The following is a 17,454-nucleotide window of genomic DNA, read 5'->3' as shown; positions in this document are numbered from 1 at the left end:
TCTATGGAAAAGAAGGCAATCGGTAACCAGCACTGGTGTCTTGTATTGTTTAAATCGCATGCATTTCCATAAAAAGCCATATCGGGCTTTGGCAAGCCCCCATGTTGTATAAAGTACATGTCACACAAAAAACAAGTCCTCAGCAGCTCTGTAGATGAAAAAATAAAATGTTTGCCACTTGGAAGGCAATACACAAACTACACATTTTTATCTATAGTAGGTTTTATTCTGCAAAATGAATAAAACGTAAGATAAATTATTAACATTTTTTCCATTGTTTTAATTGTACTAACCCATAGAATAAATGTAACATGTTTATTAGGGTATTCAGTGAACACCAAAATTACTAATACTTTTTCTACCTCCCCCAACAAAAACGTCACTACATTTTTATCAATCAAGCATGCCCAAAATAGTATCACTGAAAAATATATCTCATCCTGCAAAACTTAAGTCCTCACACCGGCACAGTAACTGAAAAACAAATATTTATGGCTCCCAAAAGTACACTGTTAAGGAAACTAAAAAACTCTAAATCCTGCCTGGCAAAACTGACTGCTGTATTGGTTTCCTTCCCTTCTGCACGTAGCCATGCGCCAATACAGTTACATCCATATGTGGGATGCCCCTGTACAGATGAGAAATTGCATAACAAATTTTATAACAGTTTTTTCCTTTTATCTTTTATGAATATGTAAATTTTAGAGCCAAATGAACACAATTTCACCTTCATTTTATTTTAATTACTAAGATGCTCTCAAAGGATTAACAATTCTTCCTAAAACTGATTCTAATATGTTTTTTTAATATAATAAAGTTTAATATAAATAAATGCAAAATATAATAACCAAAATTTACTGTACAACTATAATGGTCCACAGACAACAGAACTAGAGTCTCTTTGGGAAGAGTCCGAAGGGAGGAGTCTGTGGACCGGTGGACCCTCTGGACCACGGCCGGAGATGTGGATGGTACTAGCCGACACCCGGGACCAGAGTCTAAGTGGCACCTGGTCTTCACCAGAGCCCACCGAAAAAGCAGGATGGTCTTGCTGCGGCGGGGTGCCACCAGGTCGTTCCACAGGTGTGTGGCAGCCAGGGCAACAGGGGTAGCAGGACACAGTCCGAACCTATGATGACAGCAGGGGTACGGCTTGGAAGGATGAGCTGGAACTCAGGGCAGGCAAGCAGGCAGCTGGCACAGGACCCTGGCAGACAGGAATGGACAGGTCCTTGGAGGAGAGCTGGTGACTTGAAGGCGTCTGGGAACGCCGGGAATATGGGAGCCACCAGGAGCATCTGGAAACGCTGGAGACAGGAAACACGGAGGAGTCTGGAAATGCTTGAAGACACACAGGAAACATGGAGGCGTCTGGAAACGCTGGAGGACAGGAGCGTCTGGAAACGTTGACGGGCTTTCTCTTCAACAGGAAATTTTTTTTTTCTGCAGCACTCTAGTTTTCTAAGAGCACAGTGGCTTCCATAATCCTTAAATGGAAGAACTTTGGGACGGCCACAACTCTTCCTCAACCTGGCCATCCAGTCAAACTAAGAAATTGTGGTAGAAGAGCCTTAGTCCACAGAGTTCCACAGAGTCACTGCAGCCCTCCACCAGTTGGAGCTTTATGGCAGAGTGTGCCGACGACAGCATCTCCTCAGTGCAGGACATTTGAAAGTGGCATATAGTGTGCAAAAAAATCACATGAAAGACCCCCAGACTATGAGACATAAGATTCTCAGGTCTGATAAGAGGAAGATTGAACTTTTTGGTGTTAATTCTAAGTGGAATGTGTGGAGAAAGCCAGGCACTGCTCATCACCTGCCAAATACAATCCCAGCAGTGATACATGGTAGAGGCTATATGCTATATCATGCTATAGGGTTTTTTTTTCAGCTGCTGGGACGGGACGACTGGTTGTAATTGAAGGAAGGATGAAAGCAGGCAAGTACAGAGATATCCTGGATGAAAAACTCTCCCAGAGTGCTCTAAACCTTACTAAACCTTAGACTAGGCCGAAGGTTCACCTTCCGACAAGACAATGACCCTAAGCACTTAACAAAGCAGCCCAGCCAGAGCCCTGACCTAAACCCAATTTAGCATTTCTGGAGAGACTTGGAAATGGCTGTTCACCAATGTTCACCATCCTACCTGAGAGGACTGGAGATGATCTGCAAGGAAGAATGGCAGAGGATCCCCAAATCCAGATGTGAAACACTTATTACATCCATCCCAAGAAGACTCATGGTTGTACTAGCTCAAAAAGCTACTTCTACTCAATAACGAGCACAGGGTCTGAATACTTATGACCATATTATACTTCAGTTTTTCTTGTTTAATAAATTAGCAAAAATATCTACATTTCAGTTTTTTTCCTGTCAAGATGGTGTGCAGAGTGTACATTAATGAACAAAATAAGAACTTTTTTGATCTTGCCACTTGGCTGCAATGAAAGAAAGAAAGAAAAATTGAAAGGGGCCGAATAATTTCAATACCCACTGTATATACTGGCAGTTTCAACTTACAAGCGACCCCCTAGTTATGAACAGGGATCTCACCAGTCGGCAGGTAAAATCCTGGTGTGATCCCCACTTATATAGAATTTCTCCACCCAGCAACTAGTGTTGGCTCCTGCAAACCACTGCTATCACTTATTAAGGGTAACCAAAGACGCTTGTGCAATCTTTCCATGGCTATGAGATAGAAGTAGCTTGCAGGAGGAGTCACCCAGGAAGACAGAGAGGCCGATGTCCTGGTGAGATTGTGCAAGCGTCCTTGGCTACTTGTGACCTCCGATAGCAGCGTCTTTTCTTTCTTTTCCTTTGCTGCCTTAGAATGCAGGAAACCAAGGACACTTGTAGTGAAATTGTAGTGGTGAAATTGGGCAAACTTGCTTAGTTAACAATAATTTCTGATAGGATTTACACTATACAAAATATACCAGTTCCGACTTACATACAAATTGGACTTTAGAACAAAATTAAAGACCATATTCTGTATGTAACATGTGATTGCCTGTACTAGAGTTTTTTTTGATCCGACAGGTAATTTCAAAAAGTCAATATATGATTGGCACAAAGTGAAAAAAAAAAAAAAAATATTCCTCTAGTTATTATGTTGTTGAAACACCCAAAATGTGGCCATTATCTAAGAAAATGTGACAGTCGACCATTCACATATGAAGCCTAATTTGGAAATTTACACTGGATTTGCAAGTAGTTACAGGGGCACTGAAAATGAATAAGATGTAACCCTCATCAAATGACCCATTCTAGAATTAAAACCTCTCAAGGATTTTTTAAGGAGTAGAGTGATCATATAGAACATCCAAATCTGTGCTTTAGAAGCTAAAAAGCACTACATTCCTTCTATGCCCTTTTGCATTGCAAATCTGATGTTTTTTTCAGACTAATATACTGCAATAATGATGTATTGCATTGGGAAAGCCCTATATGTGCTGCTGTCATTTTAGACTCGCGCAATGATTGCACATCAGTGAGAAGAGTCACTTTTAGTCACTTTTAAAGGCTGAAATGAGAGCATAATGTCAGATGCCCATATCTTGAACTCTATAGTACCCAGAGCCAATAATCTCATCTTTTAATTTGCATTAGGGTTGTTATTCTTTGTGGTACAAAATCAGAGATATAGATAGTTAACCCCTAGGCGCACCAGGACGTTATAGTACGTCCCCGGGGCTAGATGCTTAGCGCACGGGGACGTTCTATAACGTCCTGCTTCTGGCACCGGCTCACGAACGGAGCCGGTACCAGAAGCAGCGGCTGTCAGCTGTCTAGTACAGCTGACAGCCTGCGCTAACACCCGCGATCGGAGCCGGCTCCGATCGCGGGTGTTAACCCCTTACACGCCGCGGTCAAACATGACCGCGGCGTGTAAGGGTGTAAGCGCTGTGGATCGGATCCCCCGTGCCGCTTACCGGGGGATCCGATCCTCTGCCGGGCAGCTCCGAGGACTGGCATGTGCCCCGGAGCTGCCCGGTCTCCATGGCAGCCAGACCCCTTCCGGGTCTGGCTGTAAACTGTCTGAGCATGCGCAAGCTTGCTCAGACAGTTTACACTGCTCTACAATAAAATAGTATTGTAGAGCAGTGTATTGAACTTAAACCAGTGATCAGAGCATCACTGGTTTAAGTTCAAGTATGTATAAGTAAAAATATGCAAAAACAGTTAACACTACACATTATAATAAATAAAAAATTAATACATAAAAATATAAGCCCCTAAAATGTCACTTTCCCATAAAAAAACTTAATAAAGTATAAAAAACATAAAAACACAAAAAAAACCCGCATATTTGGTATTGCCGCGTCCGTAACAATCTGCATAATAAAACAGAATTGTTACTGGACCCGCACGGTAAACGCCGGAGGAAAAAAACGCAAAAAACGTTCCGAAAAAAGATAATTTTTAATTAATACCCTATAAAAAATGCTCTAAAAAGTGATTTAAAAAATGTTATGCACTCCAAAATAAGCCCACTAAAAAGAACAACTGTTCCCGCAAAAAATAAGCCCCTAACAAGATTTATCTGCCAAAAAATAAAAAAGTTATGCATATAAAAAGATGGTGATGCTAAAATGAATAAGATTTTCTCCAAATTAGTTTTTATTCAGTACAATTGAATAAAATACACAAAACCCCCACATATTTGGTATCCCTGCGTCCGTAACAATCTGTATAATAAAACAGAATCGTTATTAGATCCGCAAAGTGAACCCCGTAAAAAACAACCTAAAAAAACTCTCTCTGATAAAGATGATTTTTTATTAATGCCCTTTAAAAATGCTCTAAAAAAGTGATTTTAAAAAGTTACGCAATCTAAAATAAGACCACTAAAAAGAGCTATCATTCTTGCAAAAAATAAGCCCTTAAACAGATTTTTGAGGTGAAAAATAAAAAAGTTATGCATATGTAAGTCGGTGATGCTAAAATTAACAACAATTTTGCCAAATTACTTTTTATTCAGTAAAAATGGGAAAAAATAAAAAAATATATATAAATGAAGTATTTTCATAAACGTGGCGACCCAAAGAATAAAAATAATATACTATTTTCATGGTATGGTTAACGGCCAAAAAAAAAAACACATAAAAATTTTCCTAAAAATTGATGATTTTCATTTCCTCCACCAACAAAGAGTTAATTAAATCTCACCAATTAGCTATAGATGCCCCAAAATTATGTATTAGAAAAGTGCATCTCATGTGGCAAAAGAAATAAGCCCCTATAGGTCCTCATTAAAAAAAAGAAAAAAATTATAGCCTGTACAATGTGACAGCAAATCTGCTCCGGATGGCGCCTCCTTCCCTTCTATGCCCGGCCGTGCGCCCATACAGCAGGTTACCACCACATGTAGGGTATCGGTGTACTCGGGAGAAATTGCGTATCAAACTTTGTGGAGCCTTTTTTCATTTTATCCATTACAAATGTTTAATTTTCCACCCAAAATGAGTGTATTGTGAAAAAATATTACAATTTGCAGACTCCACCTCCATTTTGTTTTAACCCCTATAAAACACGTAAAGGGTTAACAAACTTCTTAAAAGTGGTTTTTCATACGTTGAGGGGTGTAGTTTCCACAACGGGGTAATTTACGAGTCTCGCTATTATTTAGGCCTCTCAGTGTCAATTAGAAACTGTGCAGGTCCATCTAAATACAGGTTTTGGCGATTTTACAAAAAATGTGAAAAATGGCTCCCAAATTCTGAGCTTCATAACATTCTAGTAAAATATGTGGAATCTGAAAAAACCATGCCAACATAAAGCAGACATTTGGGAAATGTAAGTTATGAATTTATTTGGGTGCTATGACTTTCTGAATCAAAAGTAGAGAATTTAGAACGTTGAAAATAAAGAATTTTTCAACATTTTTGCCAAATTTTGTTTTTTTTCATAACTAAACGCAAAAGATTTCATCCAAATTTTTAAACTAATTTGAAGTACAATGTGTCACGAGAAAACAATCTCAAAATCCCCTGGATATCTCACAGCGTTCCAAAGCTATAACCACTTATAGTGACACAGGCCAGATTTGAAAAATGGGGCCGCGTCCTTTAGGCCAAAAGATGCTGTGTCCCGTAGGGGTTAAAGACATATGGGGCGATGTATTAATGTGTTGGTCTTTGGACCAGTGCAGAGTAGAATCATGCTGGATGATTAATCTGGTGCAGTGCAAGACTGGAGAGTTGTACTTTGCTCCTACTATTAGTTGGTCATTGGTCTAGTTTACTGCAGCACAATATGGAGTTTTGTGGCGCACAGGCTATTTTCTGCAGTGGTACATCCCCTTTCTAACCCCTTCCCGCTGTGCGTCTGATAAATCAGACGCTGAGTGCAGTGACTTAGCACTCAGCGGCCGATATATATCACCCGCAGAGCTCATGCCGGTTCGGCTCAGATCTTTGGCATTGGGATACACTGGGTGCCGTATGTAACTAATAGCCGACACCCCAGTGTAACACCCCCGGTCGGAATGGGCTCCGATCACGGGTGTTTAACCTGCTAACTGACGTGGTCAGCGCTACCGTGTCATTTAACCTGCTTTGGGGGTCTTTCCCCCACGATCCCCACCCCCCACGCCGTCTTCAGGGGGTGCCGATGGTTGCTATGGCAGCCCTGGGGTCCGATCAGCAATAGATTAGTATTGCAGGATATTATCATGAAAAAGCAATCAGATGATTGCTTGTTCATGTCCCATGGTGGAAACAGTAAAAAAGTTTAAAAAAAATGTCCATAATCCCCACAACATATAAAGAAACATATAACATAAAAAAGTCTAAATCATAACACAAACCCCACATATATACTATTGCCACGTCCGTCACAACCCGTAGAATAAAAGTAAATCATTATTGAACCCACACAATGAACACCGTAAAAAAAAAGCCAAAAATTATGATTTTTACCTATTGAATCCCACAAGAAATGCAATAAAAAGTGATCCAAAAACATATGTACTCCAGAATACTGTTGCAAAGTACAACATGTCCCTCAAAAATCAAGCCATAAACCAGCTCCACATTAGGGTTTTATTTGGCAAATTTAGTAAAACATAAGAAAAAATATTCAAATCTGGTATCCCCAAAATAGTATCGACCAATAGAATAAAGATAACATGATTTTTAGGCTCAACGGTGAACACAAAAAAAAGAGAGTAAAAATCCAGTACAGAATTGATGCTTTTCTACTCCTGGCCTCAAAAAAAAATGTTCCTAATTTTTCAGCAATAGGAGATACCAACTCCAAAATGGTAACACTGGAAATAGCTTCTCATCCTGCAAAAAATTGCCATTACACGGCCCTAGTAACAAAAAGCTAAAATCCTGGCAGCTGCAGGGTGCTCCTTCCCTTCTGTGGCTCGCTGTGCGCCCCTAAAACAAGTCACAGCCACATGTGGGGGGTCGCTGTACTCGGCAGAAATTACATAAAAAAATTGTAAGGTGGGTTTTCTCTTTTTATCTTTTGGAAATGTGTTAATTTTAGGCCTAAATGAACGTATAACTGACAAAATTTGACCATTCTAAATTTCACCTCAATTTTGACTCAATTACTATGAAGATCTCATTGGGTTAACAATCTTCCTAAAATATGTTTCTGACAGTTTGAGGGGTGCAGATTTGAAAATTGATTATATAGGGTTTTTTTTTAATTGTTAAATATGTAAAATTTCATTCAAAACTGTATTTATCCCAAAAATAGTCAATTCTGAAAATACAGAAAATCGCTATTCAATTTGTAAGCCGCGTGACATCAAAATAAATTATCCAGACATTTCAAAAATTCTGAAAATGTAAAGTAGACAAATGGGAAATGTTATTCAGCAAGTTATTTAGGTGGTAAATCTATCTGCCTGAAAACCCGATGATTTCCAATTTTGACATTTTTCCCAAAAAATTCATAATTTTTCTTTTTTTTTGTAAATAAACGCAAAACTTATCAGCCACAATCTACCACTAAAATGAAGTACAACATGTGAGGAACAATCTCAGAATTGTTTTGATAAGTAACAGTGTTCAAAAATTATAACCATATAAAGTGACACATGTCAGAATCCAAAAAATGGGACTGAGCCTTAAGCTATAAAATGGTTGCGTCCTTAAAGGGTTAACATATTATATTTACCTATTATTGAACCTTTTAAGGAACAGATATGTTTTATCCTAAATTTAAAGAGATTTCTTTTCCCAATGTGTGTTTAGCTGCAAAAATGTAAATAACATAATGAAATTCAATAAAAAAGCTCTAGTACAAATTGAAATGCTACACTAAACTGACAGTGCATCAGGTAGGTTGTGATACATCATTTTAATAATTCCCTCTTTTATTTTTAAAATTGGACATTAAACGAAATGAAATCAAATATGCAAATTAGCTAAAAATGTTACTTTGGGAAGGAGTCATGTTGAGGCTGAGAGGCTAGAAGAGGATGCTGCTAACTTTGGATATATGGCACCTAGAACTGTACCCCTGGGGTTATTTAAGATCTCAACATTACAATTTTGGTTATGCATGTTGAAAATATATCAGTGGCGTACATCTGAACCTGCGGCCCCATTGGTATCCACAACCAAAGGAACAGACCTGCATCAAAGCAGTATATGGTGTATGCGAATTAATTAGGGGGACACTTTATATAAATCCATTAAAGGGGTTATCCAGCTTCAGAAAACGGTTAGTATATGCCAGTAGGAGGTATGAATAGAGGAATAGCTCATACTCACTAGTTCTCCCATGCTGTTGCGGCACCTCCTATTATTGTCGGCCTCGATTTACACATAGAAGTTGGTGGTAACGTCAACTGTGTGCCAGCCTATAAACGCAACTACTAGGAACAGAGGCCGGTGGTAACAGGTTGTTCTGTGGCTGAGCAGGACCATAGGAGAAGGTAAGAATCTGAGGTTTATTGTAAAGCAAAAGCTTTATTTATAAAGCAAAATTACATATATATTTATTAAAGGAGGGATTCACTAAGGGGGAACTGTAAATATTTCTTTTAGGCAGGTGGACCAAACCTAAGTTTTGCGATGGGGTTTTATTGCATTGCAATCCTAATATGTTTATGGAACTGAGATTCTCATCTTTAAAATTACATCAGAAAGATGGTTGTATGGTGCTATGGAGCCCAAGATAATGAAGTGGACCTCCAGCTGTAGCCTCTCAGCTTGATTTATGTCTCAGATAACTGACACAATATGACAACTCTCATTTGCATATTTATTTAAAGGACACCTGTCATCAGGTCTGTGTCACTTGCCCTGTCACTACTACCTGTTGGAGCAGCTCACAAGGATCCCATCCCAGCCTTTATCTAGTTATTTCATACATTAATCATTGTAAAATCATCTATTTTTTATTATGTAAATGAGGCTGGTCACATGGTCAGAGGCAGTGATGTCACCCCTGTTCCCCCTCCCCTCTCCTCCCCCTGCTCATGTCTGTGTGTAATGTATAGTAAAGCATAGTTAGTGCATCTGCTGACATGCTGCATCCTCCTAATACAAATGTGTGATACACAGACATCAGCTACACATGAATCTGTGGTAACATGGCTGCCTGGATCTGCTGTATCTCTCCTAAACACACACATGCACACACAGGCTGCAGGGGGCGTGGCCACCAGCACCAGGAAGCACATCATTATACAGCCTCACATCATTACACAGGCTGTCAGTCAAGCACTGGGGGTGTGGCTGTACCTCCCACTCATGAATAGAGTGGACAGCTTGAATATGTTAATGCTTCATTGGACATTTCACAGGTCATTTGCATACAGCTTTAGGACCTCATTGCTTAGGTTTACAGGCATATAGAGGGACAATGAAGGGATAGAGGCAATGCTTTCTAATGGCAGTTTATGAAAATATATTTAGTTTAGGGGGGTTATTTTGCATGACGGGTTCTCTTTAAAGGAAATTTTATAGAAATTTATAGCGTAAAAGAAAACAAAGCTGAAATGGAATATTTAATATCCTACTGAGGGTCATGTGGGTTCTTTTCGTGAAAATGCTGGTGACCAGTTATGGCTAGATTAATAAACACTGAATATCTGATAGAATATCAGACAGTAAGATAATTTGTTTGCAATTAAAACATTTAATAATATCAAATAAAGGCCTGTATTGTAGCCGATCTGTGTACTGTATATAAATATGAACATACACATATACACAGACACACAAAGATATATGTTGCTTTCTCATATGGGAATACAGCTCAACATACAAATCACTGAAGTCATTATGTACAGTATATACTGCTTTGCCTCACAGATCTGTACCATGGATTATTATGTGTGATCTAGGGGGATTATGGTGGATAGAAACTTGGCTTCCTGAAACGTCACTTCCTAACAGTGAAAGAGAATCTAGAAATGACTACTAAAGGCTATTGCTGGTTTCATATATAATACAACCAAGGGACCAAAAGCTTTATAAAATATACCCAAAGTCACATATATATAGTACACCACAACTGCTCCTCTATGCATGCGTAGTGTCCAGACTGGAGGTGGAAATCGCCTGGGGACATGTGCATATTCATAGCATTGTGCCTGTGACGTCAGTCTCACCTTCAGTCGTGATGAATACATTGTGACTGCACAGTATCATGTGATAGCAGCACATTGTTAAAGGGCACCTTCCATTATCACCACATAAAGCCTTATTATCTGACGCAAATGAATGAAACATCACCATCTCAAATAACCCCCCCTGAAAAACAATCATAACCTGTATCAATTAATGTGCCTGTGTATATGTATTGTATGTTTCAGGATGAGGGCACTTCCCTCCATGACATGTGTTGTCATCATCATCATCATTACAAATAGAACGTGAGACGTCGTCACAACATATAAGTCTGTATTCTGGGTCAATGGATATAATCCCATTATGTAAGCAGTACCTTTATACGAAATAATAGCTATAACATTGAAGGAAATGCAATAAATCGAGATCAGCTACAGATCATAAAATCTGCAATGTATAAAGGATTTGTCTTGGTACACTAAAATGGATCACTGAAGGACGGATCAGTCCAGCATCCGTGCAATGAAGATATCATGGGATGTAAACGTGCTGCTGTTTACATAGAGCTGACAGCAAGGCTAAGGCACCTCACATGAACATTTGCCGCCTTATTGTCTTAGTAGAGGAAATATAACTCTAAAGCAACCTGTAACAAAAATATAAAATAATACACACACAGAAAAAAAGGCATCAACGTCTCATCTCTACTCATCAGGTTAATAAACCAGTCAAACACCAAATGGTACATGCTAGTAATCTCTATTTCTTATACAGCACAAGATAGAGACCTTAGGATGTTAGATGCTTAGGATGAGATAGGGTGTTACCTGGATCCTGGAGCAGTGTAGCTAGTCCAACAGAGATGACCGGGCAGTACATCCAAAGGTAGATTCCTGTATCACAATCTGATGTGGATGAGGAGAAGAGTCAGAGCCAGCTGGCCAAGTGGATGTGTGTACTCTACTGAACAGACAAAGGATTGCATCAGACTTAAAGCATGTGTGCAGGGGAGTGAGTAGAAGGATGAAGCATTCTGGCAGCTAGCACGTTAGAGCTCCCCATACTGGTAGCTATAATGAACAGAATTGGAAGCCCTTTAATGATTTGCCAATTTGTCTCGTATGAAAAGTCTTATGTATTTACTTTCTCAAAATCGTTCATCTGAATCGTACAATATACAGCATATTTTATGCCTAATTCAAAGTGTTTTCAGGATGAAAAATGAACTAAAACAGTAAAGTAAAAGTAGCCTTTCTACCCTGTTAAATTGTGTCCCATTAGTTTTTTTAAGGGTTGACATACAGTTGAACTAAAAGCAAAACTTTTCAATGGATCATTGCCCACTGCTGTAATTTTAACGTACTGTGTAACCGATTTGTTAAATACAGCATGTCCTAGTCAGAACCATTTTTTTCAAAGATCACTCATAGGTGTAGTAAGGTGTAGTAAGCTTTACTCATCCACTTTATGTATGTGTAAGTAAGATGGAAAAATATCAAAACTGGCAGTACATAGTTTACTCTTGGTTTTCAAAAAATTACCATGCGTTCAATAAGGTATTTTACATGTTGACATATCAAAATTTTACAAAGACATATTATGTCATAGTATGCTGTCATTTTCAGCAGAGTGAGTATTACTAAATAAAGAACAAATGGAAAAAACAGAATAGAAAAGGTGCTTGAGATGTCGTTGGGTTTTTGGGTCCAAGATTCCCTATGCCTTGTATACCTACTGGAATGTTTGGTATTCCTACCCGGGAAGGCGGTGGTTGGATGTTTTTCTGTATTTTGTTAATTAATTGCCATGACAGGTTAGGTGCTAAAACCATTGTTCATAATATTAATACATGTGTCTCCCACTACACAGCATATTAGTATGAGAATAGAAAATGTGAGAAGGACTCCTTTTTATTATTATTGATTGGAATATTTATCCATAATTATAACTTTGCAGCTGATGAAGCATTGCGTACACAGAAAATTAAGGAATAATACAATAATAAATAATACAATAAAACTGTATGTTAAAGGAAATCTAACATCAAAATCAAGCATAATAAACCAGTGACACTTTTTCATAGATCCAGGAACTGTGTTTTCCATGGCCTCATTCCTTCTAAAATTCAACTTTTAAAATTATGCTTATGAGCCTGATGGGCTCTGGAGGGTGTTACAATACAGAATGCAATATATACAAAATATTTACAAATCACTTGCTCATCCCCCCGCATAGCCCCATTTAATTAGAAGTAATGTACAGCAGTGCCTGCCACCCAGGCTTCTGAATGCCTCAAAGGCCCACTCCAATTTGGAGAGGCCGGCGAACCAGGCCAATGGATGGAAGCACCCACCACCCACTCTGTTGTATACCTCTGTATTAAAAGTACAATAAAGCAGGCAGTAATGCATGCTTTCCAGCAGCCCACTGCACTCCTGCTGGGGACAACTCCTTTCCTCAAAGCTTCTACACTTCAGATTGTCCATCACAGTTGGTCCTAATCGCCCATATTCCCAGACCCCAGTGGCAAATCACATTTAGGACCGGTGTAGCTTTACTTTCCGTTCTATCACTAACTGCTGGAAGAAAGGCTGAAACCATCCCCAACAGGAGTATACCCAAAGAGGAGCCTATTCTTTCCAGAGTTTTTAAATATTCATCTTAAGAAAGAAATCTTGGATCTTAATAAGGAATACCACAGGGTTGACCATACACAACCTGTATTGTCTCCTTGTGCGGTAAATATACTTCCTCTTGATCAGATTCAGCCTATTCCCCCATAACACTGTCACAGCCTGTAGCAGAAAGGGGCTCTGTTAATGCCCCCAGAGTGCTTCTGGCTCCTTAGCATAGTTATAAAAGTTGATTGTAGAATAAAAAAGGCCATGGATAACAAATATAAGAAGATTACTAGAGTTATATTTTTTGATCTATGAGTATGCCCTTGGTTAATCATGCTTGATTTTCTTTAAGTGTACTGTGAAAGGTAACTATTTAAACTTTTAAACTTTGCTTTTTAACTTAATTACCTATGTACAGAAGGGCTGTTGTTATCCTCGACAGTTTAGCCTGGCTATGCACTAGCTGTATCTCTGTGCTGTGCTGATTTCTCCTGTGATTCTGTAGAGTTGTTGAGAGTTATGGCTTCACAAAGAGGAGGGGCTGCTTCTCCCTGCTCACACAGGAGGGAGGAGGGGGAGGTCATGTGACAATGCACTCTGAGTCTACTCAGTGCTGTAGATGCAGAAGTCTCCTACACAGAATAGGGAAGTAAAAGATTACCCCTCTTACTCCCTCCATTCAGGTTTGTGATTCTGTAGAACTTTTGCTGTCTCTCTCTCTGCACCTCATGCTGTGTTATGCACTCCTCTGCAGCCTCTTCCTCTACTTCTGCTTTCCAGCACTTTTTGCACAGCGGAGCTATTAACCCTTAGTGCTCACACAGCACAGGCAATACACTTCATGTAAGAGTTTTACTGCTGGTTTCTACTGCTTATTGTATGCTGTATATGCCTCCATGTGATGAAAGCTGCCAGTTTAGAATAGATTATAGTACTGAACACTAAGCAGTGTTTATTGCACTGAATAGCAAGAATTTATTTGTGCTAAATTACTTAAAGGGAACCTACCACCACAAATCTACCTATAAAGGTAGATTGGGTGGTAGGTGGATCAATGGGACGTGAGGATAGCCCTTTTAAGGGCTAATCCTCAATTCCCTGCACTTTTTTGATAACTTTTATTTGATATTTATTCAAATTTACTTATGCGGCTACCGGGGCGTGGAGTAGCCGCATATGAGATTACACGAGGCGGCTACTCCACGCCCCGGTAGCCACTTTACCCCTCCTACTCACCCATCTTCGGCGCGCAGCTCCGCGTAGCTGCGCGCCCTCGTCCGGCGATCCTGCTGTCTGCACATGCGCAGAAGAGCAGGCCCGCGCCTGTTTCAGAGTTGTGACCGCGCAGGCGCGGGCCTGCTCTTCTGCGCATGCGCAGACGGCAGGATCGCCGGACGAGGGCGTGCAGCTACGCGGAGCTGCGCGCCGAAGATGGGTGAGTAGGAGGGGTAAAGTGGCTACCGGGGAGTGGAGTAGCCACCTCGTGTAATCTCATATGCGGCTACTCCACGCCCCGGTAGCCGCATAAGTAAATTTGAATAAATATCAAGTTTAAGTTATCAAAAAAGTGCAGGGACGTGTGGATTAGCCCTTAAAAGGGCTATCCTCACGTCCCATTGATCCACCTACCACCCAATCTACCTTTATAGGTAGATTTGTGGTGGTAGGTGCCCTTTAATGAGAGAACACAATGCATCATGTTGATAACCTAAATTTGACTTTGGGGAAGATACAGGAAGAGTTTAGTCTCCACCCACTTAACTGCTGCTAAACTCTGGAAAGAAAAGGGCGAGCAGCACTTTATGGGCATATTTCTGTTTGTTTGAAAAAGGAGAATCACATATGACAATTTGGTAAAAATCATTATAACATCCGAGGTTTGCTGTAAAATAATTCTAACTATGAACATTATAAATTGGAGTGTCATTTTGCATCATGGTTTTGCAGCTGACTAACTTTCTTGGGTACTACATTTCCTTATACATGCGAAGAAAACTAGGTTGAAATTGATCCCTATGGGTCTACACAGATAATGAGAAATAATACAAATACAGATATAAATATAATAAAAATAAAATGATTATAATTACACCGCCAGGATATTGCTCTCTTTCTCTAGTACATTTAACAATGTTTAATATTTAAAGAATAAAATGTTCTCAGAACTTCCAAAGAGAGATAAAAGAAGATGAGACCCTGTAATAAAATACATAGTGAATTCATCACAGCCATATCATATTGTTTTGCTGTGTGTATATTTATGTGCATGTATGAAATGTACCTAATATAAATTCAATGCGTGTGTTTTCACTGTATTAGATTTTTCCTGTGAAGTCAATGAGGCAAGAAACTTGGCTACAAATACGATATAGGTTTTCTAATTTCCAATCCAGAACATCAAGAATAACACTGTCAATATGTATTGCTGTTATAAAAACCTTTGACTTAGGTTTGTAAATGTTTCTGGAGGATTCTCTACCTTTATTTGCAATAAAATGTGTGCATACCAGTCAGTGAAAATAATTGGGCATAGACATGCTTTTAAATAGGGGAATGTTTACTATTACAATTTTAAGGAGACATAGATATAAATATATATATATATATATATATATATTATATTATAGTTAAATATTATATTGTAGATAAAAATCTCTCTGACAAAACTATATCTAAGAAATCTTAAATATTATGTAGATTTAACGTTCCTGATTTTTACAGCAGATCAGGAGCAGTTAGATAACCCATGGAGAGGATAGTGGTATAACATTTTCTCAACTATTTAAAGCAATACCCCAGATGTCCACAGGCAGTCTATTTTATGACAACTTAGCCCCATTTGCTGTAATCCAATAACAAACCCCATCCAGAGACAGAGAATGTGCTAAGGCAATCCATTTGAGTAGTTTTATCAGATTTGCAACTTCTGATGAATTGTCCCTCCTCCTATAAAAATCAATGAATCATGTCTATTTACAAAAATGTCTGCTTTCTATCTTAGAATTCATCTTTCTTTCTGTGGCTGCAAGGCTGTTTGTTATAGACAATGGCACCAAAGTAAAAAAAAATATTTCATTGCCAGTTTAAGACCTTTATTGTTTCATTTGAGAGCTACCAGTGGTATGATTCATATGTTCCATTACAATATAGTTCTCAAGAAGCTGTTAACCATTCTGTAAGAACCCTTTTGTAGTTATACTAGAAGCAGCTAGAATCAGTCTTTCATTTTCCACAAAGAAAAGACATTTTTTCTGTCCTAATAGAGACAAAGTTTTGAAACATGTACAAAGTAATGTAACTGTATTAAAATAAAGGTGCTCTTTATTTACACTGAAAAACATTCTGCAGAATTAAGATTACACTTACATTTCTTCCTTATGAATTTAGTCTTAGAACTAATGAGCCATTAAGGGCAATAGAAAAGCACTATTGTAGGAAAAATCTTTAAAAAAAACCTGAATAGGGAAAGCAAAAGTCTAAGTTTGCACTAAAAAGAACGTCTTTTGAGCTTGCACATGTATATATTGTTTGCGCCACAATTGTGTCGCAGTTGTACTTTGTCTGCCACTTTAAAAACTGTTCACCTAAAGGGGCATGGTAGTGTGTGTTCCTAGTTTGCGGCACATTTATTACTGTGTCTCAACACAATTGCGCTGTATAATGAAAGATTATCAAAAAGAAAAAGGTGCAACTGTGTCCACAATTTCCATAGTAGCACCGACTGCGCTAGATAATGGAACACTGTGTGCCACTGCAGGCACAACCTGCACATGAGTGATGTGAAATACAAAGAGGCAGTTCGCTGATAAATTTGGGCAATTGACTGTTCGTGGGTCATTTTTTTTCTAAATAAGTTATTTTTTATTATCCAGTCTTGCATGCAATTTCATACATTTTATTCTGTTGGTAAGGTTTTACTGCTTGGTCAACATCTGCAAAGAGTTTGTATGTTCTCTCCGTGTTTGCATGGGTTTTCTCTGTGTCCTCCGGTTTCCTCCCACCTTCCATAAACATGCTGGTAGGTTAATTAGATTGTGAGCCCCATTTGGGACAGGGACTGATCTGGCAAGCTCTGTGTATCGCTGTGTAATCAGTGTGCGCTATATAAATAAAGGAATTATTATTATTATATTTTGACCAGCCTGTTATTGTTCGACAGATTGCACTTTTGCTGCATTTCATAAATTTGGAGGCCCAGTTACTTCTCCCATTACCAAACCCTTGTGCTTCTCTTAACCAGTTACATGTTGCCCAGAGAATATAAACACTCAGGTGATCTGCATCTATCTC

The 17,454-nt window shown here is 38.9% G+C and overlaps 1 protein-coding gene across 1 annotated transcript in view; it reads right to left on the bottom strand.

The window, feature by feature from the left end:
- The window catches only part of SLC38A1 (solute carrier family 38 member 1), a 50,593-nt gene extending 39,023 nt beyond the window's left edge, over positions 1-11,570 (bottom strand). The window contains exon 1 of the mRNA XM_072146853.1: positions 11,371-11,570. The gene's annotated coding sequence lies outside the window, so the exon portion shown is untranslated. The remainder of the gene's footprint in view (positions 1-11,370) is intronic.
- Positions 11,571-17,454: the final 5,884 nt, after the last annotated feature.

The sequence above is a fragment of the Engystomops pustulosus genome, chromosome 4, assembly GCF_040894005.1.
Source record: "Engystomops pustulosus chromosome 4, aEngPut4.maternal, whole genome shotgun sequence".
NCBI lineage: Eukaryota > Metazoa > Chordata > Amphibia > Anura > Leptodactylidae > Engystomops > Engystomops pustulosus.
This window is presented reverse-complemented; position numbering and strand designations above follow the sequence as displayed.